Below are 24,841 nucleotides of genomic sequence, written 5' to 3'. Positions count from 1 at the left end.
AGGGAACGACAGGTAACTCATGAACTGTAATGTTTTTTTTTTTTCTTAAAATTCCAGGGAGCCATTAAGCTTAAAATATTTTTGGGAAGTGAGCAAGTCACGTCAGGCCAAAAAAGTCACAACTTTGCATGTATAACAGCATACGCCTTCAATAGCGGAGAATGCAACATGCACCCTTTTCAAGTGCAATAGCTCAGTAGCCTAGTTAATAATTCACTTGCCGCTTTTCCACTACAAACGCGGCTGAGCCGTGCCGTGCCGAGTCGAGCTGAGCGGGGCTGTTGGAGTTGCATTTCGACTACAACCGCGCTGAACCGTGCTGGCTGGAAGTGGGTGGACACATTGGGTGGAGTTAGCGAAAGTGGGTGGACGTCATGTGATGTCGTTAAGCAGCGCAAACAGTGACATCAGTGACAGTGGCGGAACAAGTCAGAGCCAGGCCGGGGGCGGGGCAAATGACCGGGCCCTTTATTAAAGCTTATCATAACATCATTTTAGGCTACAAAATGTCCGCAACTGCGGTGTTTACCAATTTCAACACTACCGGGTGCAACTATGTTATTTAGTACATCAAGTCCTTCAAACGAACATGTAACTCAGAAACAAAAAAACATTAGGATACTGTACATGGCTCATAATAAAACATCAATAGCCTATACTGCGCACATTATTTGAAGGGCATACGAATGAGCGCTCAGAGGTTGCAACGCTGACAGGAAGAGTCAGAAATAAAAGGAGGGCGGTGCAAACCTCACTGAATGCACTGTGTTTACCAATTTCAACACTACGGGGTGCAACTATGTTATTTTGTACATTAAGTCCTTCAAACGAACATGTAACTCAGAAACAAAAAAAAACATTCGGCGACATACTGTACATGGCTCATAATAAAACCTCAATAGCCTACTGCGCGCATTATTTGAAGGGCATACGACGAGCCTTGCGCTCCGCGAACTCGTGCACGATGCTCTGTATGTCACTGATTCAGTGATCTTTTAAGCAGTAGTCTCACGACCCGAATAGTAAACAATAAACATGGAGGACATGGAGTCGTTAGTGTGGCTGGTCTTGGTGCTGTGGCTTGTTGTCACCGACAACGCCAACAGATACTGGCAAGAGCGCATAGATGAGGCGAGGCGCATAAGGCTTCAGAAATTCTCGTAATTCATAATTATTCTTCTTCCGGGTTTGCGGTGTTTACAGATCCCAGCGCGCTCGCGGGGCGTGTGTGGGCATGTGAGGACACTCCTCCTCACCAATCAGTGCACAGGGGAGTGTCTGCTCACGACCCCAACCTCAGTCGGCACGGTTTGGCTCGCTTCAGCCCCACTCCAAAACGGTGCGAGTTTTAGGGGCTAAGCAGGGCTGAAACGAGCTGAGTCGTGCTGGTTTTTGGTAGTCGAAACGCGAGCCGTGTCGGGCTGAAGTGAGCTGAAGCGAGCTGAAGTGAGCTGAAAAAGGGTAGTGGAAAAGGGCCTACTGTGCACTCACAGCGACCAACCACATTTCACATTTTCCAATATTGTACACCTAAAAAGTTTGATTCAGTTCGTAACACCCTCGCTCAAAGACGATCAGTAGTCTTTCACAAAACAAATTTAGTGATGTGTCGGAGAACCGGCTCTCTGAAATGACAACGGGAGCAGCGATTGCAGGCTGCTTGTTAGGAGCCGTAGGTGCTGCACTGTCTCTCGCTCCCTCATGCCGTGCGCTGCTGCACGGAGACCAGTAAGGTTTTTTTTCCCCCTTCGGTGCCTCATCTCGTCACACTCTCCCATGCGAGAACTCCGCAGATACAACATTGACCAATCGAGTGTAGCTTTCATTTAAAAAGAAGCGAGGGGAAAATGAGAGAGGGGGAATTTTCTCACACACACTAAGGTTGACTGTATTTGGAAAATAAAGCCATAAATGATACACATTTCATACCATGTATGCCTATTTTACATTAGAAATTCAGGTTGCATACATTGCATTGTTTGGAGAGAAATTGGGCTAATGAATTAGGATCTGGTTTTTACCTGCTGAATGAATTTTATAGGCTACTCGAGAGGACAACGCCGTCAATAATAATAAAAATGAAACAATTGAAAAAGTTGTGACAGAGTTTTCTAACATATAGTCTACATATAGTCTTCATGCCGCCACTAACTTTCGATCTGAGCTGACGTTTCGGCAATCTTGATGGTCAAGTGCACATATTATATAGCGTAACAGCCCTGAGACCGCGAGGCTATTTTACCCCATCGCGCGCTTCTGCCCGCGCTTTGAATTTTTAACCACAATCTGAGATGCATTCATGTTTTCACTCCTCCTTTACCAGAAAACACACAATTTGTGCCATTAATAAAGAGATGCAGGTTGTTTCCCTGCCTGCTCTTTTCACGCAATGGCAATAGGGCACATTTCATTTTCATTTAGGAGGAACACGCGAGCTTGAATATCTGCTAAACTATTTTCACTGCAGAGCTCTGGTGCTTTTGGTCCAGGGACAGTGCCCCCACCCAGTGCCCCTAATTAGCAAGAGAGGGAGAAGGGTGAGGTTTAAGTTGACAGATGTTGGTGTAAACTGTTTATTGGTTCTCGTTACTCTAGTTTGATTCCTTTAACTGTTCTAAAATTGCTGTTGTTACGATTTTCTATTAATAAAGTCAGTAATGACATTTTCTGCGTTCTCTTTTTTATTTGAAAAAGTATCGAAAAGTATCAAAGTATCGAAATACATTTTTGGTACCGGTACCAAAATATTGGTATCGTGACAACACTACAAACATGCAGATGGTGATAAATTGTTTCCATCCCCTACTACACATTTTAGAGACAGGTTATCAACGGTTGTTACCACCATTACTCTTCATTCAATACTTTTCCAGTTTACTGACAACTGATGGTAGTAACAGGTGTTGGTCATCTGTGTCTACATATAATGTCTATCAGCAATTAAAATGTTTAGGAAAGCAAAACCAGAAATCGCCGGGTAACTAGAGTTGCTGTTGTATAAACAGCGACTCCCACTATCGCCTCCCTAAATTATCATGATAATGGAGGAAGCTTTCCTACATGCAAACAGTAAAAAAAATATATATATATATATATATATATATATATATATATATATATATATATATATATATATTAGTGCTGTCAAAAATGTCGTGTTATTAACGCGTTAACTTGACTCAATTTCAACGGCGATAATTTTTTTATCGCGAGATTAACGCTCTGTGGCATGATGTAGGTTTTTCATAAGCTTTTGAAACTGCCAGGAACTTGGAACAGAGACTTTGCTTAGAAAAACGATAGCAGCTAGCTACGCCCCGCACAGCCAGAGTCCTCTGTCCTGCTCCCTCAAAGAACCAGCGCGGGCAGGGCGCGCTAGTAGAGATGGGATTTATGGCTCTTTGATGGGATCCGCATCTTTGTGATCCATTCTTTGAAAAGACAGCGCTCGAAACTAACGGTGTCCCGACGTCCCGGGGACCATAAAAAATGTCATCGGGACACAAAATTATCATATCTGGGACAATCCCGGGACAATGGAAAAAAAATAGATCTAGAGACGACAATTCCCCCGGGGGAAATTGTGAGAGTGATGCAGTGCGCGTAGCAGTCACAGTTGCCGGAGCTGAGCTGGACTGTATTTTTGTCTCTCTCTGCTCAGCGCGCGGGTGGGGGAGGGGCACACAAAAAGGGCAGCTTTCCGTCAGAGCGCTCCCTCCAAACAACGGGGGTTTACACGAAAACGGAAGGAGATATTCACAAAATAATTTCACATTGAGTGCCACAAGGGTCTCCTGAACACACTCGTACTTTTTTTGTCTGTAGTGTAAAAAATTGAGGTCACTAGAGCGAGTTAAAAACGAGTGACTTTTCTGATTTAACAGTCAAAGCGCAGCCACGTTTATAATGGCAGTCTATGGGGCTGCGTGCCTGCCCTCTCCTCACTTTCAGGCTTTTCATTCAAAAACTGCATGTCCTATCGCTCAGGGAGACACATTGTGTGAATCAGGACAAGTGTGGCTACTACGTTTGAGAAAATTATGTGTGTAGAGTGAAAATTGGGGCTGAAAACACAGTTTAAATGAGAAAGTTTGAGCTATTTTTCCAAGCTCTCTACACTCTAACTTAACGAGCTCCACTGGTGTGTAACGCAATAGACACCCATTATAAAGCCGGAATTTCTCCAGGAACCCACATGGTGTTTGAGCTGGGTCTGAGCCAAAAGTATAGAACCTAGCAAAAAGTTGAATGCCAGATCCACAGAGGAGAAGTTTCTCTACGTTTTAAAGTTTGAATCATGTCTCTAGGTGAAAGCATGCCAGAGCAGCGGATGTTTGAAAATGTGTGTAGTTTTTCAAATAATTCCATAGAAATGAATGAGAAATTTATCTAGGTCAAAGAAAATGAAATTAAGCACTGTAAATAATGTAAATGATTTCTATGACTAAAGGTTACAATAAAAAAAAACTTGCATTACATTGCTTTGTTTGCACTTATATGATATGACACTTTTATCCAAAGTGACTTTACGGTTTTTTACAGTGTTACAGTCCCTGTAGCAATGTTGGGGTAGATGCCTTGCTCAAGGGCATTTCATCTATTGATGGTATGGCTGATGGCTTTCAAAACATCTCTGAATGGGGCAACAGGTATATTACATAAAAATGGATAACGGTAATGGTGAAAATGATAAGTTGGCCTTATATATGCCAACAGATATTCAAGGTATAAGCAGATGAAATGAACAAAAAAGGGGTCTTATTTTCAACTAAAGTGTACTGCAAATGTAGTGAGCTGAAACATTTTCTGAATGAGCTAGTTGGCCCCTTTAAATAAACGGGTATCTATTCATACAGTGAGATTGCCAAAGTTTAATAAACTGAAAATGCAATAACTGTAATTTTGAAGTAGATGATGTATAGGACATGTGTCACTTGTGTTTTGTGACTTATTGTAAAAATGATATAAAGGGTTCAAAATCACATAGTTACAAATATAATAGTAACTTCATATGATAATATTAACCACTGGTTATTTCAGAGAGGAAAAAAATGGGAACACTATTGCTTCCATTCGGGACAATACAACACAGAACTCGGGACCACTGGGGGACACAAAGAAAAAAAAAGTTAATTTCGAGCCCTGTGAAAAGAGCCGTTCAAAAGACTGGCTCATTTGGCTCTTTTTAAATATTTATTCAGTTTTAAGAAGACAGCGTCTAAAGAAGCCAGATCCCTCTGAACTGTAAACTCAATGCTATCCCAGAAATCCTTCCTGTAATATGCAAATTTGGCCGCCTCTGATTGGACAGCGCGATGCATCAACAGGCAGAAAGTGTAAAAGTACAAAATGTGTTAAGTGAGCTGAAACAGTAAAGATCAGATTCAATGCAATATTTATCAACGAACAACTTAAAGTTAATATAATAGTGTACTTTATATTATAATCAAGCATGTCAAGCCTACCGTCACTGTGTAACCTGTCTCTCTGATAGACTAACTCAAGCAGTAGATTACTTCACTCATGGTTCTCTTGTTAGCCTCGGGACGAAGAGCCACAGTGCTCAGCTTAAGTTTCAGTTTGCAGTGGCTGTGTCAAGACATGTTATGCTTTGCAATAAAAAAAAACATTAGTACAAAAGAAGCCCATTCACTTTTTTATGCTGGTAAGAGAATTATAATGGTTTTTCGTGTGACAAAAATGTGCGATTAAATTGCGATTAATCGCGAGTTAACTATGACAGTCGCGACATTAATCGCGATTAAATATTTTAATCGCTTGACAGCACTAATATATATATATATATATATATATATATATATATATATATATATATATATATATATATAAAAATGCTTACTTGTGCAGCCTTGAATCGGGAAACATTTTTTTCGCTAGAAAACACAGGTTGTTAGGTATGCCCAATGTCACCTCAATAAGTAGAAACAGTATACATATTGCACTGAGTACAAGCAGGGACTCCAGCAACTAACTATGACAGCAATTTAATTGATCACTGTCAGTTTGTTGATGTAAATGGCGATTTTTCTATGCCAGGGGTGATAGCGTTCCGGCGCCGCGCCGGATTTCCGGCGTACCGTGGCTGGGGGAAAAAAAAAAAAATCTAGTTCGCCCATTGTCCTGTGTCATTCTGAGATGCGCAGATAGACAGTAAAGGGAATTCGGAATTCCCTTTACTGTCTATCTGCGCATCTCAGAATGACACAGGACAATGGGCGAACTAGATTTTTTTTTTTTCCCCCAGCCACGGTACGCCGGAAATCCGGCGCGGCGCCGGAACGCTATCACCCCTGTATGCATACTAAGGTAAAGTTTGGTGTTCCACAAGGTTCCGTCTAAGGCCCACTGCTTTTTTCTTTTTACATGTTACCTCTGGGCAATGTTGTCCACAAGCATGATATTACCTTCCACAGTTATGCTGATGGCACACAGTTGCATGCTTCTGCAAAGCCAGATGAGAGAAAAAAAGCTTAATAAAACTGATGAACGTGTAAAAGACATTATACACTGGATGCTTATTAACTGCCTTTTACTTAACTTTGACAAGACAGAAGTACCTGTACTAGGACCACATGCAGCTTGAAGTAGGTTTTCTAATTACATAGTAACTCTGGATGGCCTTTCTGTTTTTTCATGTGCAGCAGTAAGACCTTGGAGTGATCTTTGACTCCAATCTTTCATTTGAAACTAATTTCGATAACATTACAAAGATGGCTTTATTTCATCTCAGAAATATTCCTAAGAAACAATGTCTTTACATAATGCAGAAAAACTAGTTCATGGATTTGTTCCCTCTAGGCTGCATTATTGTAATGGCTTACTGTCTGGATGTTCCAATAAGTGCATAAACAAGTTCCAGTTAGTTCAAAATTCAGCAACAAGAGTCCTTACAAGAACTAGGAGATATGGCCATATCACCCTAGGGGTGTGTTCAAAATATTGATACAGGGATACATCGTCGCGGGCCTCTTCACGATACACGCATCGATACGGAGGCGTCAGTATCGATATTTCACGTGCAACAAACAATTAGTTTATCAAGTTTCTGAAAACTGCATCTGACAACTGCTCCTTGTTATGCAATGCGCATTTCGACCACACAAGGAGGTAGCGCCGTAAGCGGCAGTGCTGCTAACAGTAGAAGAAGTGAACACACACAACACACAACATGGACGAAGACGGTGAAGAGAAAATATTTTCGCCCCCAGCCAAATTCAAGGCACGGATTTGGGAGAATTTTGGATTTACTAAACAACAGGTAAAGGCGGACCTGGACATGACACACGCAGTATGCAAACACTGCCGAATGAAAGTGCGCGTGCCAGGAATAAGCGTGGCGGCAGAGAGAATATTCTCCACCGCTGGTGACATAGTTACAGCTGAGAAAAGTGTTATCAAACCAGCCCATGTAGACCAGCTTTTGTTTCTGAACAAAAACCTGCGAATGTACCAAAAGAAGTAGGTTAGGATTTATTGTCTGTCATTTGGTATTGTCAAAGCCAATCTTTTTTGCACTACAGCCTTGTTCCTGTTAAGGCCATGTTTTAAGTTAAGTATTTTTAAAGGCAGCTTTATTTTCGCACTACAGCCTTGTTATTAAGGCCATGTTTTAAGTTTACTTTTATCAAAGCCATCTTTTTTTGCACTACAGCCTTGTTTTAAGTTTACTTTTTTCAAAGGCAGCTTTATTTCTGCACTACAGCCTTGTTAAGGTCATGATTTACATGCACTACAGTGTAACTGTTGCTCTACAGCAAAATAAAAAATAACATTTGGGTATACATATGTCTGTTTTCTTAAAAATGTATGTTAAGTAATGTGAAATATCGGGATACGTATCGCCTTGAAGACCATGTATCGGGATGCACGTATCGCAATACGTATCGTATCGTGACCCCTGTATCGTGATGTGTATCGTATCGCGAGGTTGTTGGCGATACCCACCCCTATATCACCCCTATCTTATCCACATTGCACTGACTCCCAATCAAATTTCACATCAGGGTTTCCTGTACATACGCAGTGCCACACAATGGATTCCTATCGCCACACAATCAGACTCGTGATTTAAAAAAATAAAATAAAAAATTCTGTTGCGTATCGTTCCGTTCATTCATAGTGCTCTTTCTCCTCATTCACGCATGCACGCACGCGCGCGCACACCCACACACAGAGAGAGAGAGAGAGAGAGAGAGAGACGGAGAGGAGTGTACACTAGGGGTGTGCAAAAATATCGATACGGCGATATATCGCGATACTTTGTCTTCCGATTCAATATCAATACTCAAAATTTGAATATCGATATTTTTTCAAATAATAAATCATGTTTCAGACGGGTTGTAAATCCAGTACGACTTCCTCCGCTCCGCGAGGTGTCACTGTGCCGCTCCCTCACTGCAAGGCACGCTTCATCTTCTCTTTTTTCCCCGGCGGTTGCAGTGAGGAAAAAAAACAAGCAAGCATGGCTGTTAACGTAAACGTAGAGATGCCGCCAAACTTTAAGGCAGATGTTTGGAGGCACTTTGGATTCCAAAGGAAAGGAGAAAAAAAAAACAGTGAGCTGGACAAAGAGTATGCACTCTGCAAAACCTGTTTCGCTCCAATTAGATATTCAGGTAACACAACAAACTTGCGAACTTACGCACGACACCACCCCGACATATTAGCTCAGCCGGAGCCGCTGAAACCCGACCCGAAGCAAACTACACTGGACAGCGCCAAAGTCCTCCCATCTACTTCAGTGATGTGTGACTTACTGTAACTGTGAACTTGATTTTGTCATTTAAGGCCAAAGGCAAGAAGCTGCACTTTATCTTGCATTTTCAATTTTAGTGTGTGTGAGAGACACTGCATTTTATTTTGAGTATTTACTCTAAGGCCGTTATTAAAAAATTTTCTGTTTCCGGTCCACCGGCCGGGTGAGTGCCGTTTGTGCGGGTGAAATTTTTTTTTTAACGCCGGTTTTTCGACATTTTTTTCGGGCTCGTAAATCTAAACTCGAACTTGACATTTATGCATTCCCAGGGCTTTCCACTAAGGCTCATACTGCCTCCGCCGAGTGCGCGCGCACACCGCACGTCGGGGCCGCGGATACTCTCCCCTGATCAACGAAGTCGGCGGGGAATTTGTGGTTATTATTGGTACAAACAGCGCGAATCACAACTTAAATGAGTGCGGTTCAGTTTGACATTATTGTCAGTCCGTTAGATAAACATTTAATTTTATTAAAATCGAAAATTAATATTTAGAGCCTGTGGGCTACAAAAATAGTCATTAAAGTAGCCGGCTGGACTTAATTGCGTGGCCGCAGCCGGCGCTTGTGGAAAGCCCTGTCGAATCAGCTCTGCGCATGCGCCGTGCAGCACAAAAAAATGGCAGCCACCATGAAGGAAGGAGATCCTGAGTTTTCAAACATTTGCTTAAGTGTGAAATCGCAAAATGGTATTCTAGCGAACAACAAAATAGTAAAGATTCAGAAAAACAAATAATTCAGTGATCATTTTAATAGTGTAATTTCATCCGAACTGGGCCTAACGGTCGATTTAGAACTACAAAAAGTCCATGTGTCGGACATTTTAAGTACCTTTGTAAAAGTTTTGCAAATGTTGCAGTCAGCATTTAAAATGCTAACTTAAAGTTTTTGTACAAGTTTCAGTTGATTAAACTGTCATATTGTATTAAATGTGCCTGCTTTTGTAATAAAAAAGTACTGAAAGAAAAAGCAAAACACAGCATTGCAATTTCTTATCCATCCATATATAATTAAAAAAAAAATCCCTCCCTCCCGACTGAAAATTTTTTTGCTCACCCGGTGGACAGGAAACGGATTTTTTTTAAGGATGGCCTAAGTTCAGAAGAAACATGATTCACTGAGGTTTCAGTTCAGTGTGTGGACACTGACCCACACTGCACTTTGTTTCATAATTGTGCTCAGGGAGACTAAGATGCCCACTGCACTTTTCAATGTGTTTCAGACAGTGTGTTGTTCCTGCAAAATAAGCACAAGTTAAATGTTCTCAGGTATATGTTCTCAAGTTTACAAAGAACAAATTGATATTAGGGGCGGCACGGTGGTGTAGTGGTTAGCGCTGTCGCCTCACAGCAAGAAGGTCCTGGGTTCGAGCCCCGGGGCCGGCGAGGGCCTTTCTGTGCGGAGTTTGCATGTTCTCCCCGTGTCCGCGTGGGTTTCCTCCGGGTGCTCCGGTTTCCCCCACAGTCCAAAGACATGCAGGTTAGGTTAACTGGTGACTCTAAATTGACCGTAGGTGTGAGTGTGAATGGTTGTCTGTGTCTATGTGTCAGCCCTGTGATGACCTGGCGACTTGTCCAGGGTGTACCCCGCCTTTCGCCCGTAGTCAGCTGGGATAGGCTCCAGCTTGCCTGCGACCCTGTAGAAGGATAAAGCGGCTAGAGATAATGAGATGAGAAATTGATATTAGTGTTAGCACTGAAATGTATGTGCAGTGCAAGTTTTATGTTTTCATAAAACAATTTGATTCTGCTTGTTAAGCAGCACTGATGTGTCCATGCTTACAGAAAAGTTGATAATACTAGCACAGAAATGGGGATTCTCTGTATATTGTAGTGAAGCAACTCTTGGTTTTGCCAGCAGTGGAATAGAGACAAATATATGTCTGGCAAGAGTCTGTAGTTATGTATGTGAAATGTAATTTTACAGTGGTCAATAAATTCTGATTTTCTTCAGTGACAGAGATATCGTGATGTGGTTGAAATTTCTTGCAATATATCGATTATCGCAGAATCGCTGTACCGTGATATTATCGTTATCGTGGGCAAAATATCGCCATAGTATCGTATCGTGAGGTATCTGGTGATACCCAGCCCTAGTGTACACAGGCCTGCCGTTGCGCATATACCCGGACTGCAAGTAGGCCTGTTAGGCTAATTAAAAATAACGCAGCCTTCCCGATTCGCCTTCCGACCCCTTATTTTAAAAGGTAGCCTACGTCGTGCTCGTGATGAGCTTTATTATAGCATTCTTGGCTTACAGGAAACGGACATCCCTGAGTCAGGCTATAAACCAATTTTGATGCATACAGTAGCAGCTTGACGCGAGGAACCGGCCTTATTGCATTATCCCATTTATCCCGCTTCAGCATTCATGCAAGTTATTAATAATGGCTTGACATTCACAATAAATAAGGATTTCCCACTAGCCTAAATAAAATGTTATACTCGCGGGGATGCCTAGTTGATGCTATCTGAAGCATAAAATCTGAATATTTTAAGAAACATCTTTATTACCTTTATTGGCGAAGTAGATAAACTATCACTGCATCACTGATACGCACACACTGGCAGCTGATTCGCCTACTCCTCCTCTCCACGCATACTGCTCGCATAGGGCACTTGAGTTTTTTTTTCCAGGAAGCCACGCAGAATTAAATGTTCTGATAGGGCATGCAGGTTTTGCACCAATTAGGGTAATGCTTTTTCATTATTGTTAGTTGCCTTGGTGTTACCTTAAGTGGTTTCTTACATCTAATTATGATATTTTATTTTATTATTTTGTTGTTACATTATATATTTCATTTTAGTATTGGTTGAGGTAAGTGTTGAGTTCAATATTTAAAATAAAAACCTCCAGCTTGTTTTTTGCAATTTATTCCTTGAATGTTAACTAAAGAATGATTGAAAGATTGCCACCAAAAAGGCAAAAAACTAAGGTAAAAATTAAACTTTAACTTCAATTTTGGGGAGTAATTTTCATAAATTTAAAAGACAGGCTTTCCACCAACATCAAGCCCAGCAAACTAATGGCCTGCCCTGTAATGCAAAGTTGGGTCGAGGAATGAAACCAGGCAGGGTTCTGGTAAAAATTGTTTTAGCTGTCTTCTCTTAAAGAACTTAAAAGAATTTAGATTGAACTGAATAATCTCAAATACTTCTTGTAGCTTTAAAACAGTCCCAGCAGGTGACTCTGAAGAAAAATACTGTGTTTGAACACTGCCTGCTGTAAACACTTTGCATACACCCCAATGACTGACTCCACCGACCGCCACGACACCACCGCGCACGATTCCCTCATCGGCACAGTGGAGCACCACAAATTGCTACCTTGTCTGTGGGAAACACTGCACATTGATTATAAAATACTACTATTGACCTTTAAAGCACTGAATGGTCTTGTGCCACAGTACCTGAGCAAACTTCTGGTCCTTTATGACTCATCACACCTACTTAGATCAAAAGGTGTTTGCGGTCTGTTGGCACCTCATATAGTGAAGGCTCCATCAAGGGGCAGAGCCTTTTCTTACTAAGCCCCACAGTTATAGCACAGCCTTCCAAGTAATATTTAGGACTCAGAGAGGCAGTCTTAATGTTTACGTCTTGACTGAAAACATATCCGTTTAGTACACACATACATTTTATTTTATTAGGCAAAGGAGTAGATCTGGAAGATCCTCAGACATACTCTGTTTTGGTAAACTGAGATGTATGGATGCTGTCTCCCCCCATCACCACCACTCTCACACATTCATTCGGGTTTGTTGACAGTGTAGTGGCTGCTGCTTTATGTCCCAGGGCTCCCTCATGTCTGTGTTACTTTCTGGCTCTCCCTTTTAGCTTTGCAGTTATAGCTGGTCTTGCCGGACTTCCTACTTGCACTCGGAACACAATATACACTGTTTTCTTAACAATTAGGTGACAATGGGCAAACCTAACAATCTGTGTTTCTCTCTCTCTCTCTCTCTCTCTCTGTCGAGTTACATGTCACTCCTGAGATACCAGTGATGCGGACCTCTCCTGCTCTTTGGACCTGCCTGGTCCATCCTGATGCCTTACATCTAGCTGGAGTTCTCATCACTTTGCACCTGAAAGGATGGCCCATATGTACAGCGCCTGATCCATCCTGATGCCCTACTTCTAGCTGAGGTTCTCGTTACTTCTCTCCCTGTGGAAGATGGCCCCCTATGGACAATCTAAATATATAATTTAGGACTGCAGTTATCATGATCTGTTTTGCACTCAATTCTCCATCAATGAACAGTTGATAACATCAACAAAATAAACTTCATGTTAAAACTCTAATGAGTTTCCTGGTTATACAATTGCATTTTTTGACCATATCGGACACACTTATAGAAGGGACTTATTTATAATCATGCAATCGGTCATCATCCAAATAAAGATGGGTTCCCTTTAGGGCTGTGCGATATATCGAATATACTTGATATATCGCCGAAAATTCTGTGTGCGATACATAAAATTATTATATCGTAACTATCGAGTATTTTATGGTCATCTTCCGACTTGCGTTTGTTTAAAACCTTTTCCGGTGGTTTTCTCCCTGTCCCTCAGGCAGTAACGTGAGAGGCTGCCTAAGGGTAAAAAAAACAAACAAACAAACAAAAAAAAAACAATAACGTCACGCACTCGCCAACCAATCCCGGGCGACATTTCTGTGCTGAAAGGAACTTCTGGGAAGATTTTCTAGTTTCGGTTGTGTTGCCAGATTGGGCAGTTTACCGCCCAATAGGGCGGTTTTAAGTGCGTTTTGGCGGGTTTCGAACATATTTTGGGCTGGAAAACATCAGCAGTATCTGGCAACACTGCCGGCGGGAAGATTTCCTAGTTTCGGTTTACAGCGCTGACTCAGTTCGTGCAATCGCTAGTGTTGCATAGGCTACCGTGTAAGCTCTGCCAATTTCAGCGACAAATTAAAAATGGAAGCAGACGAATTGGTTCCTAAAAGAACTAGTAAGGGGTCAGTCATCTGGCATTTTTTGGATATTGCGAGGAGGACGTGGAACAGCAAATGCCAGTTTGTCAAGTGTGCAAAAAAAAAACCATCATCACGAAAGGCAGCAGCACTACAAATATGTTCCATCACCTGAAAACTCACCCGGTACAGTATGAAGAGTCTCTTAAACTCCAAACTACTTGCCCACGAGCTAAACCCCCCCACAAGCTAAACAAATTACCATAGCGGCCTCATTCTCCAAAGCCACCCCATATGAGAAAACGAGTCAGAGATGGAGAGCTATAACGGATGCAATCACGAACGTCATTGCCGAAGACATGATCCCAATTAGTATAGTGGAAAAACCAGGCTTCCAAAAATTACTAAACACACTCGATCCCAAATATGAGTTGCCTGGTCGCAGACATTTTACAGAGAAGGCAATACCGGAATTATACACATCTGAGAGGCAGAGCCAGAAAACATTCAGTTCAAAAGTGTGCAAAGAGAAAAATTATGTTTTGCAGATCTCTCTTCTCTCCCTCAATCTCTCTCTCTATTGTGAACGTTCCAGTGGTTCTCAGTAGTCAGGTTAATAGCTTGGAGATCTATTTTTTTTAATAATTTAATGAATGAGCACTTTTCTTATTTAGGCTAAATGTCTTTCTCAGTGTTGAGCTTGCACTTTACTGATGTGAGCTCTGAGCAGCTCTGTATTGTATTGCCCCTTTGTTGCAATTTTCAATGTTGTTTTTGCAGTTTGTGCTATATCTTTGTTGAATAAAAATAGTCTTATTTCAATTCAATTGTGATTAATCACTAACATGAAAATTTAAAATGTGTTGTTGAAAACCACCTGTAAAGTTAACCAAGAATGTTATTTAATTTGCAGGGATTGTCGTGAAAACAGTAAAGAGTAAAAGTTAGATTTCATGGGGTCCTTTAGAGGAGATTTAAATATATCGAGATATATATCTTATATCGTGAAATGGAGAAAATGTATCGGGATATTCATTTTTTCCCGTATCGCACAGCCCTAGTTCCCTTTCGAGGTCATCTCAAGGAGTTTTTCCTTGCTACGGTCACCTCAGACTTGCTCTTCAAGGATACATTTTTAAGTAATAAATTTGAAATCTGTATTTTTCTGTCAAACTTGTTTGCAACAATAGCTATTGTTAAAAGCATTCTACAAATCAAGTCAATTTATTGGAAGAAAAAAAACTTCACTGAAAACACAACCTCCTTGATAGAGGTAATAACAATGCTTTCCAATCTTTCTTTCTCCACATGAACTCAACTAACACTACGTTCAGACTGCAACCTGAAACGACCCATATCCGATTTGTTGTGAGATCCGATTTTTTTGTTAGGCCATTCACATTACCAATTATATGAGACTTTTATGCGATCTCCAATATGAACGGAAAATGACCCAAAAGTGTCCCGCATGCGCAAATTGACACGTAATAAGCACATCTACGTAATACGTAAACAAAAAAAAAGCGCACTCTTCATGTTTAATGATTTCTTTTTTGTTTGTTTGTTTAATTATCATCTGGTTAGTGTTAAAGTGTGAGGTCTCGTATGTGTTTTTTGTTTCTGAACTGAAATGAAAACATGTAGCCTGGTAATGAGGGCTGACTCCTAAATGTCTCTCTAATTTCTATATAAGTGCACTACATGTTACTAGGAAGTAATGGATTTTTAAACTCTATATAGTGCACTCGAGCTTCAGTAGGCAGTCATTTGGGATACGGCCGCTGTATTACCAAACTCTTAATTCAGGCTTGATAATTTGCACATATTTATTTCGTTATATTAATAAACTTTTTCTACATTTTTATAAATATTTATTTAGATTGTTTATAGCCAGCTGAATTCTGCAACTTCTCTCAGCGCTGGCTCAAGGTGCATAAACACCAGTGCAGTTTGCGATGGAGATGAGGCGAGACCTGGCGATGTGGTTTTTGTGGCGGCGGCGGAACTCGCACAATAATCTGATTAATGTGGGCAGCAGACTAGTGAGACCGAAGGTGTCAAATTACTGGAAATTTCCAGAACAATCTTATAATCTTGTAATACAGGATGGTTTAAGTTATAAATCAGTTATAGAAACTGTTTTATTTAATCAGGCTAACAGATCATCATTCAGGTCCCTACCAAATCCACCATTAGCTTGATCAATTCTATAAAAGTCTATTTAAATTCTGAAAACTGTACAAATGTTGTTGTTTTCCACCAAAGAGGCGGGATTAGCCAACGCAGAATAGTGAAGTTTGTCTCTTGTTGATGACGTGTAGGTCGCATGAACGCGACCTGTCCGGTTAGACTGCAGTCGCATGTGAAAATATCGGATATGCATCAGATTTAGGACCACATATCCAAGCGGCCTGGGTCGCATGTGAAAAAATCGGATCTGTGTTGTTCAGATTGTCAATAGCAAATCGGATACAGGTCGCATATGGGCAAAAAAAATCGGATATGGGTCGTTTCAGGGTGCAGTCTGAACGTAGTCTAAGGCTACGTTCACACTGCAGGCTGAAGTGACTCAAATCCGATCTTTTCGCCCATATGTGACCTGTATCCGATCTTTTATTGACAATATGAACGACACAGATACGATTTTTTCAAATCCGACCCAGGCCGTTTGGATATGTGGTCCTAATTCCGATTCCTATCCGCTCTTTTCATATGCGACTTCAGTCTGAACCGCCAGGTCGCATTCATCCGACTTACACGTCATCAACAAGCCACAAACGTCACTATTCTGCGCTGAAGTAGGCGGCGGGTCTCTCAAAAAAAGTTACAACAACATGGCGCATAATCACGGGCGCAGATAGAGGGTGGGACTCGTCCCAGCCAGATTTAAATTCACCTCGCTCGGTCCCCCCCACTTACAGGGAGGAAAAAACATCTATGCTGTCCTTTTTTGCATAAGGCAAACCTCACGGAAAAATCAAAAGACTAATTACCATTCGGTTTATTGAGGTGCACAGCAGTATATACATAGTTGCAACAATTCACATAAAACAAAACAAAGACTGATATTCGGTTGGTTGAGCTGCGCAGACTGCACAGGTTGCAAGCTTGAGCTTGGTTGCTATGGTAACCCACAACAAGTTTGACAGGCATATCGGGGTTGGGGTTGGTTTGCTGGCAGCTTTGTCCCCCCCAGTTCAAAAAACGTATCTGCGCCCCTGCGCATGACATCAATGCGAGGGATGCTTCGGGCTGTGAAGGTTCTGAATCTTCTCAATGGAAGGACGCAGAGGTTAGGGAGCTGATTTCCATTTGGGGGGATGCAGCTATTCAAGCTAGATTGGATGGGTCATACCGCAACCGGGCGGTTTTACTTCCGTAAACACTGGCCATGCTCACTGCGTGTGACGTCGTCGTATCCTGCAACGCGCATGCGGAACACTTTTAGGTCGCTTTTCGTTCATACTGAGGATCACATACAAGTCGCATATATTTGTTAATGTGAACGACCTCACAAAAAAATCGGAATTGAGCATTAAGCCTTGCAGTGTGAACGTAGCGTAAATCATGATCAGTTATGACACGATTAGGATGACCCTCAGTGAACAATCTACACTTCTTCTAGAGATGTAACTTTTTTTGTGAACAGAAGACAGCATGGCGGATGAAGAATAGCAGCGAGCAGACCAACAGCCTGATAGAAGTATCAAGGCAGTGGAGATACAAATCACTTCTGGTCACAACTTTAAGAATAAAACCAGAGCAAAAACAGGACGCAGAGCTTTGTGAGTTGGGCCTTTAGCTTTGAGTTAAAGTAACAGGTTTCATTGCTGCCAGAGCTAACTGTTAGACACAGTTCTCTCTCTCCAGGGATCAGAGGCTTAGAGCTCAACACCATACGATTCTTCCAGTAACGAGATCTCCAGGTTTGGGAAAACATGCCTAAAATAGACCGCTATGATTTCATCCATTTTCAATGTGTAAAGCTTCCGGCTTAACATCCTGCAGAGGGGATGATGCTGCCTGATTGGCTTATATATAAATTAAAAAAAAAAAAAACGAGGAAAAAAAGTCTGTAAGAAATCAAGCCGAGAAATAAAAGTTGGAATTGAGAGGAAGTCGCAATTTAGCAAAAAAAAATAAATAAAAATAATAATAATAATAATAATAATAATGATGATGAAAATTAACTTTAAGTGAAAATGATTTAAATACTTTCAATACACAACTAAGCAGGTTAGCCAAACTACAGATCTCTCCTGAGTGGATAAGGAGTGCACTACCAAGAGTGCACACGGCATTATTTCAGACTGAACGGAGTTCACTAAAACAGTAAAGTGGAGATGTAATGGAATTCGGCCACACACCTTCAGTTTAACTTACCTCAGGGTTTTAAATCCTCAGAGCCAAACACAATAACCTGCTTTTATTTTTATAAATCGAGGGACTAAAGCTGTTCAGGCGAGCAGCGGTTTTTTTCTTCTCCAGTGTTTTCTAGCGGTTGGAGAAGCAGCTACTGGACGCGTTACCGCCACCACCTGGACTGGAGTTTCAGGGTGGAGGACGCCTATCCCAACCCAACTCTTACACACTTCTACTAACAACAATTAAAATTAAAGCCGCAAGCGGCCTCGACGGGCCCTCGCGCCAGCGGCCAAGGGGGGCGGGGGCATGCGTCCCCTCGAAATACCTTCCACAGCTTCTTTGGCAAGAGACAATACTCCCACAATGGTGACAAAGCAGAGAATTGGACACAGAGTACACGGTGTCCAATGATGTCTTCTGTTAGACATCTATTAGTCTGTATGTAACGCTACAACACTTGCTCCCGACTGCCTACCCATTCCCCACAAGTCATGTGTGTTTAAGGCAACCAAAACAACATACTCCTGGTGCCTCATGATTGTAAACACCTCTCCTGCAACTGCTACAGCGCAATGAGCGCCCCCAGTGGTGAAAGTTCACCAAATTTGGTATACATGTCAAGGGACCTATGAAGAGTTGTTTTCTAAAGTTTGATCAAGTTTGACCAATCAGAAGCCGAGATATCAATTGTTGCCTGAAAACAGCGCCCCCAGTGGCAAAAGTTCACAAAATTTGGCACATATGTCAGGTGACCTGTTAAGAGTGTGCGTATCAAGTTTGATCAAGATTGAGAAAATAGAAGATGAGATATTGATTTTTGAAGAATAAATTTTTTGGTTTCTCCCATGTCAGTAGGTGGGGCTATGCCGCACATGAGCGATTATGAGTTGGAAAAATAAGTGTCTACAACAGCAACGTACTATCACAAGGTAGTGGTGTGAAGGAGAAGCATTATGGATTTATTTACCAAAAACCTGTTTTGGAGCAATTGCATTGGCCAAAAACAGCGCCCCCCATGGACGAAAATTCCCAAAATGTGGTGTACATGACATGGGAGGTAGTAAGAGGGTGGCCATGAAGTTTGACCAAATTTGAGGAAAGATTGGATTTTTTGCCCAAAAATAGCGCCCCCAGTGGCGAAATATCACAGATATTGGGTAACATGTCAGATGCCCAATGAGTGATTTGCGTGTGAAGTTTGAGCAGTTTTGACCAATTTGAAGATATGTTAGGAATTTTTAAGCATGTAAAATTTTGCATTGAAAATTGATTGACGTATAACTTCTGAACGGTTTATTCTACGTGAAACGTATTTAGGAAGTTTTGTCAGCCGTGTCTCTAGATGATGTGTATCAATTTTGGTGACATTCCTATGAACGGTCTAGGAGGAGTTGCGCCGTCTTCGTGGCCATGCATTTCGCACAAAAGTGAAATTACCTCACTTCCTGTTGGGCGTGGCTAATGCATTGGCATTACATTTTTGTCCGGCTTAGTGAGATACATATGCGTACCAAATGGCATGCCACTACTACAAACTACATGGCAACCAGGCACCTTAATGCGGGAGGCCAAAATCACAATGAGTTAGCGGGCGCTATAGAGGCCCTGAGGCCCGCCTGGATCTGGGCTTCTGGTTCTCAGTAGCGGTGGCAGTCTAAGAAAAAGGAGCCAAATTTCGTGCGATGTCCACCATAGCAAGCGCCCCAAAAAGGGTCTTGTAAAGAGTTTGCTTGCCAAGTTTGACAAATCAGAAGCTGCAATATCATTTCTGCCATAACCAGCACCCGCAGGGATGAAAGTGCACAAAATTTGGCGTACATGTCAGGTGAGCTATGAAGAGTTTGCGTATGAAGTTTGATGACAATTGAGTAAAGAGAAGATGAGATATAGATTTTTGAAGAATAAATTTTTTGGTTTTTCCCATGTCAGTACGTGGCGCTATGCTGTACATGAGCGATTATGAGATGGAAAAATAAGTGTCCACAACAGCAACGCACTATCACAAGGTAGTGGTGTGAAGGAAAAGCATTATGGAATTATTTACCAAAAACCCGTTTTGGAGAAATTGCGTCGGCCAAAAACAGCGCCCCCCATGGACGAAAATTCCCAAAATGTGGTATACATGACATGGGAGGTAGTAAGAGGGTGGCCGTGAAGTTTGACCAAATTTGAGGAAAGATTGGATTTTTTGCCCAAAAATAGCGCCCCCAGTGGCGAAATGTCACAGAAATTGGGTAACATGTCAGAAGCCCAATGAGTGATTAGCGTGTGAAGTATGAGCAGTGTTGAGCAATTAGAAGATTTGTTATGAATTTTTTAGCACGTAAAATTTTGAAGTGAAAATTGATTGACGTATAACTTCTGAACGGTTTATCCTACGTGAAACGTATTTAGTAACTTTTGTCAGCCATGTCTGCAGATGATGGGTATCAATTTTGGTGACATTCCAATGAACGGTCTAGGAGGAGTTGCGCCGTCTTCGTGGCCATGCATTTCACATAAAAGTGAAATTACCTCACTTCCTGTTGGGCGTGGCTAATGCATTGGCATTACATTTTTGTCCGGCTTAGTGAGATACATAGGCATACCAAATGGCATGCCACTACTACAAACTATATGGCAACCAGGCACCTTAATGCGGGATGCCAAAATCACAACGACTTAGGGGGCGCTATAGAGGCCCTGAGCCCCGGCCAAGTGTGGGCTTTTGGTTCTGAGTAGCGGTGGCAATTCTCGGAAGTGGCGCCAAATTTCGCGCGTTTGCGCCCATGGCAAGCGCCCCGAAAATGGCCCAACAGCGGAGAAAAATAAAGAAGAAGAAGAAGAAGAAGAAGACGGAAGAATAATAATAGTGAACTCTTACAAGAACAATAGGGCCTTCGCCCTATAGGGCTCGGGCCCTAATTAAAGCCGCAAGCGGCCTCGACGGGCCCTCGCGCCAGCGGCCAAGGGGGGCGGGGGCATGCGTCCCCGCGAAATACCTTCCACAGCTTCCTCGGCAAGAGACATTACTCCCACAATGGCGACAAAGCACAGAATTGGACACATGGCAACAATAGGGTCTCGCACTGTACGGTGCACGGGGCCTAATAATAATAGCGAAAGTGCACAAAATTTGGCGTATATGTCAGGTGAGCTATGAAGAGTTTGCGTATGAAGTTTGATGACAATTGAGTAAATAGAAGATGAGATATAGATTTTTGAAGAATAAATTTTTTGGTTTTTCCCATGTCAGAAGGTGGCGCTATGCTGTACATGAGCGATTATGAGTTGGAGAAATAAGTGTCTACAACAGCAACGTACTATCACAAGGAAGTGGTGTGAAGGAAAAGCATTATGGAACTATTTCCCAAAAACCCGTTTTGGAGCAATTGCGTCGGCCAAAAACAGCGCCCCCCATGGACGAAAATTCCCAAAATGTGGTATACATGACATGGGAGGTAGTAAGAGGGTGGCCGTGAAGTTAGACCAAATTTGAGGAAAGATTGGATTTTTTGCCCAAAAATAGCGCCCCCAGTGGCGAAAGTGCACAAAATTTGGCGTATATGTCAGGTGAGCTATGAAGAGTTTGCGTGTGAAGTTTGATGACAATTGAGTAAATAGAAGATGAGATATAGATTTTTGAAGAATAAATTTTTTGGTTTTTCCCATGTCAGTAGGTGGCGCTATGCTGTACATGAGCGATTATGAGTTGGAAAAATAAGTTTCCACAACAGCAACATACTATCACAAGGTAGTGGTGTGAAGGAAAAGCATTATGCAATTATTAACCAAAAACCCGTTTTGGAGCAATTGCGTCGGCCAAAAACAGCGCCCCCCATGGACGAAAATTTCCAAAATGTGGTATACATGACATGGGAGGTAGAAAGAGGGTGGCAAGGAAGTTTGACCAAATTTGAGGAAAGATTGGAATTTTTGCCCAAAAATAGCGCCCCCAGTGGCGAAATATCACAGAAATTGGGTAACATGTCAGAAGCCCAAGGAGTGATTTGCGTGTGAAGTATTAGCAGTTTTGAGCAATCAGAAGATTTGTTATGAATTTTTAAGCATGTAAAATTTTGCATCGAAAATTGATTGACGTATAGCTTCTGAACGCTTTATCCTACATGAAACGTATTTAGTAACTTTTGTCAGCCATGTCTGTAGATGATGTGTATCAATTTTGGTGACATTCCTATGAACGGTCTAGGAGGAGTTGCGCCGTCTTCGTGGCCATGCATTTCGCACAAAAGTGAAATTACCTCACTTCCTGTTGGGCGTGGCTAATGCGTTGGCATTACATTTTTGTCCGGCTTAGTGAGATACATATGCGTACCAAATGGCATGCCACTACTACAAACTACATGGCACCCAGGCACCTTAATGCGGGAGGCCAAAATCACAACGACTTAGGGGGCGCTATAGAGGCCCCGAGCCCCGGCCAAGTTTGGGCTTCTGGTTCTGAGTAGCGGTGCCAATTCTCGGAACTGGCGCCAAATTTCGTGCGTTTTCGCCCATGGCAAGTGCCCCGAAAATGGCCCAACAGCGGAGAAAAATAAAGAAGAAGAAGAAGACAGAAGAAGAAGAAGAAGAAGCGGAAGAATAAATAATAGTGAACTCTTACAAGAACAATAGGGCCTTCGCCCATAGGGCTCGGGCCCTAATTATCTCATCTCATCTCATTATCTCTAGCCGCTTTATCCTTCTACAGGGTCGCAGGCAAGCTGGAGCCTATCCCAGCTGACTACGGGCTAAAGGCGGGGTACACCCTGGACAAGTCGCCAGGTCATCACAGGGCTGACACATAGACACAGACAACCATTCACACCTACGGTCAATTTAGAGTCACCAGTTAACCTGCATGTCTTTGGGGGAAACCGGAGCACCCGGAGGAAACCCACGCGGACAACATGCAAACCCCGCACAGAAAGGCCCTCGCCGGCCCCGGGGCTCGAACCCAGGACCTTCTTGCTGTGAGGGAACAGCGCTAACCACTACACCACCGTGCCGCCCAACAATTAAAATGTCATTTTAAAAAGTGTAATACATACATGTCAACCTTTGGTCAATCAAACCTGTATAACCAACCTCCAAAATCCGTATTTCCCTTATAAAATCCTTATAAGATGCAAATTAAAATAATTTACCTAAAATTTGAATGATAATTAAGAATGATATATCCAAGTTACTTTTTATTCAATATTAATAACAATAAACCTTCAGAATGAATACAAAGCTCCAATGTTTAACAAAAACACAAAGTGTCACTCTAATGTTCTGAATTGTACTCCATGACAGCTTTTTTAGCAGTCTGGACCAATACCTCACTAGGCTGCATGTCACAGCAAGTGTCTGTGTTGATCTTGCCGGAGTGCCTATTCAGAATCTTTTCAGTCGCTCAGGTGGAAATACGCGTTTCATACAAAATGTTACTTCCCGGTTGGTGGGATTCTCGCAATGCGGAGTGCGCATGATCAAAAGTGGAACGAAGTCTCGCTACCACAAGATAACGCGCGATTTCATAAGACTCTTTACTCGCTGTTTGTGCTTTCTGTGGTGTACAGTACGTTTGTAAATGATATGCGCTCTTTTATCATCGTGGGAATTGATTATAGCTCTAAATAAATATTGAAGTTTTTTTAAAGAATCCGTATAACTTTATTTGTACGCCTGTATACTACGTTTATTGAATCAAATCCGTATAAAATACGGACATTCCGTATAGGTTGACATGTATGGTAATATTACATGCCTGGACCCATTTGGTTGTCTGTGCTGTTTTTTTTTCTGCTTGAAGCTAAAATTCTCTGTGGCTGGTTTGCTTCCAGTGGAACTGGTGCAAAGCACAAAGTGGGCAGAATAATAAAGACTCCTCTAAGGCACAGAAAGCCAGCATCTGTTTGAACTGCTGCTCATGTAGCATAACACTTCCCTACATATGAGCTCACAGACACTTGTTGCTTGACCCCCCCCGACTTTTGACAATATCAGTATTTGAACTCACACTTTCCAGATGAGAGGGTGAATGTTTTTCTATTGCACCAATGCCCAAGCAGCTTTCTATCAAAATCTTGTTGATGTCTACAAACAGTGTCTGTCCAAGGTGATATTTAAACAAATATTAGGGATGCTGTATGTATATGTATAAAAGTATACCCTGGAGGTCTACTCCCATATGGAAATGATCTACATAAATTTTGCAATGTTTTAATATGCTTTCCTAGAACCTTATATGCATACCTGTCAACCCTCCCATTTTTCCCGGGAAATCCCTTATTTTGACTTATTTCCTGCTGTCTTCCCGTTTTTTTATTTTCCCCAAAATATCCCGTATTTTCACATTATATAAAAGTCCCGTATTTTCACAATATAAAAAAGTCGGTAGGTCCAGAATTCATGACGCGCCTCTGACAGGAGTTTACAGCAGGAAGTCGGGCCATGAATTCATGTCCCCGCCCTCTCAGGCATCAGTAATTACATAACTACGTCCGGAGGCGAGGCTGAACAAGTGATTAGGTCCAGTGTTGCCAGATTGGGAGGTTTCCCGCCCAAGTTGGGCGGTTTCAAGTGCATTTTGGCGGGTTTTGAACATAATTTGGGCTGGAAAACATCAGCAGTATCTGGCAACACTGATTAGGTCTGAGGTGAAGATGGCGATGCTAATAGCTAAGCAAAACATTAGCCTCTCTTTCTTTGATGATTTCAACAAGTGCGTGGCTGGAATGTTCCCAGACTCTTCCCTCGCAAAGAAATTTTCCATGGGGAAAACGAAAGCCTCCCAAATAATCAAAG

General features: G+C 42.0%; 1 protein-coding gene and 1 long non-coding RNA gene across 2 annotated transcripts in view; one reads left to right on the top strand and one right to left on the bottom strand.

Annotated features, from left to right (window-relative positions):
- LOC132867674 (zinc finger protein 585A-like) overlaps positions 1-18,203 on the bottom strand; it is a 1,308,017-nt gene extending 1,289,814 nt beyond the window's left edge. Inside the window, exon 1 of the mRNA XM_060900668.1 lies at positions 18,089-18,203. The gene's annotated coding sequence lies outside the window, so the exon portion shown is untranslated. The remainder of the gene's footprint in view (positions 1-18,088) is intronic.
- On the top strand, positions 7,178-13,074 carry LOC132867812 (uncharacterized). Its single transcript, XR_009650778.1, has 2 exons — positions 7,178-7,279; positions 12,750-13,074. It is a non-coding gene; the product is annotated as an uncharacterized LOC132867812 (long non-coding RNA).
- Positions 18,204-24,841: the final 6,638 nt, after the last annotated feature.

The sequence above is a fragment of the Neoarius graeffei genome, chromosome 19, assembly GCF_027579695.1.
Source record: "Neoarius graeffei isolate fNeoGra1 chromosome 19, fNeoGra1.pri, whole genome shotgun sequence".
Classification (NCBI taxonomy): Eukaryota; Metazoa; Chordata; class Actinopteri; order Siluriformes; family Ariidae; genus Neoarius; species Neoarius graeffei.
Note: the sequence above shows the minus strand (reverse complement) of the source record. Positions and strands in the feature narration are given on the sequence as shown.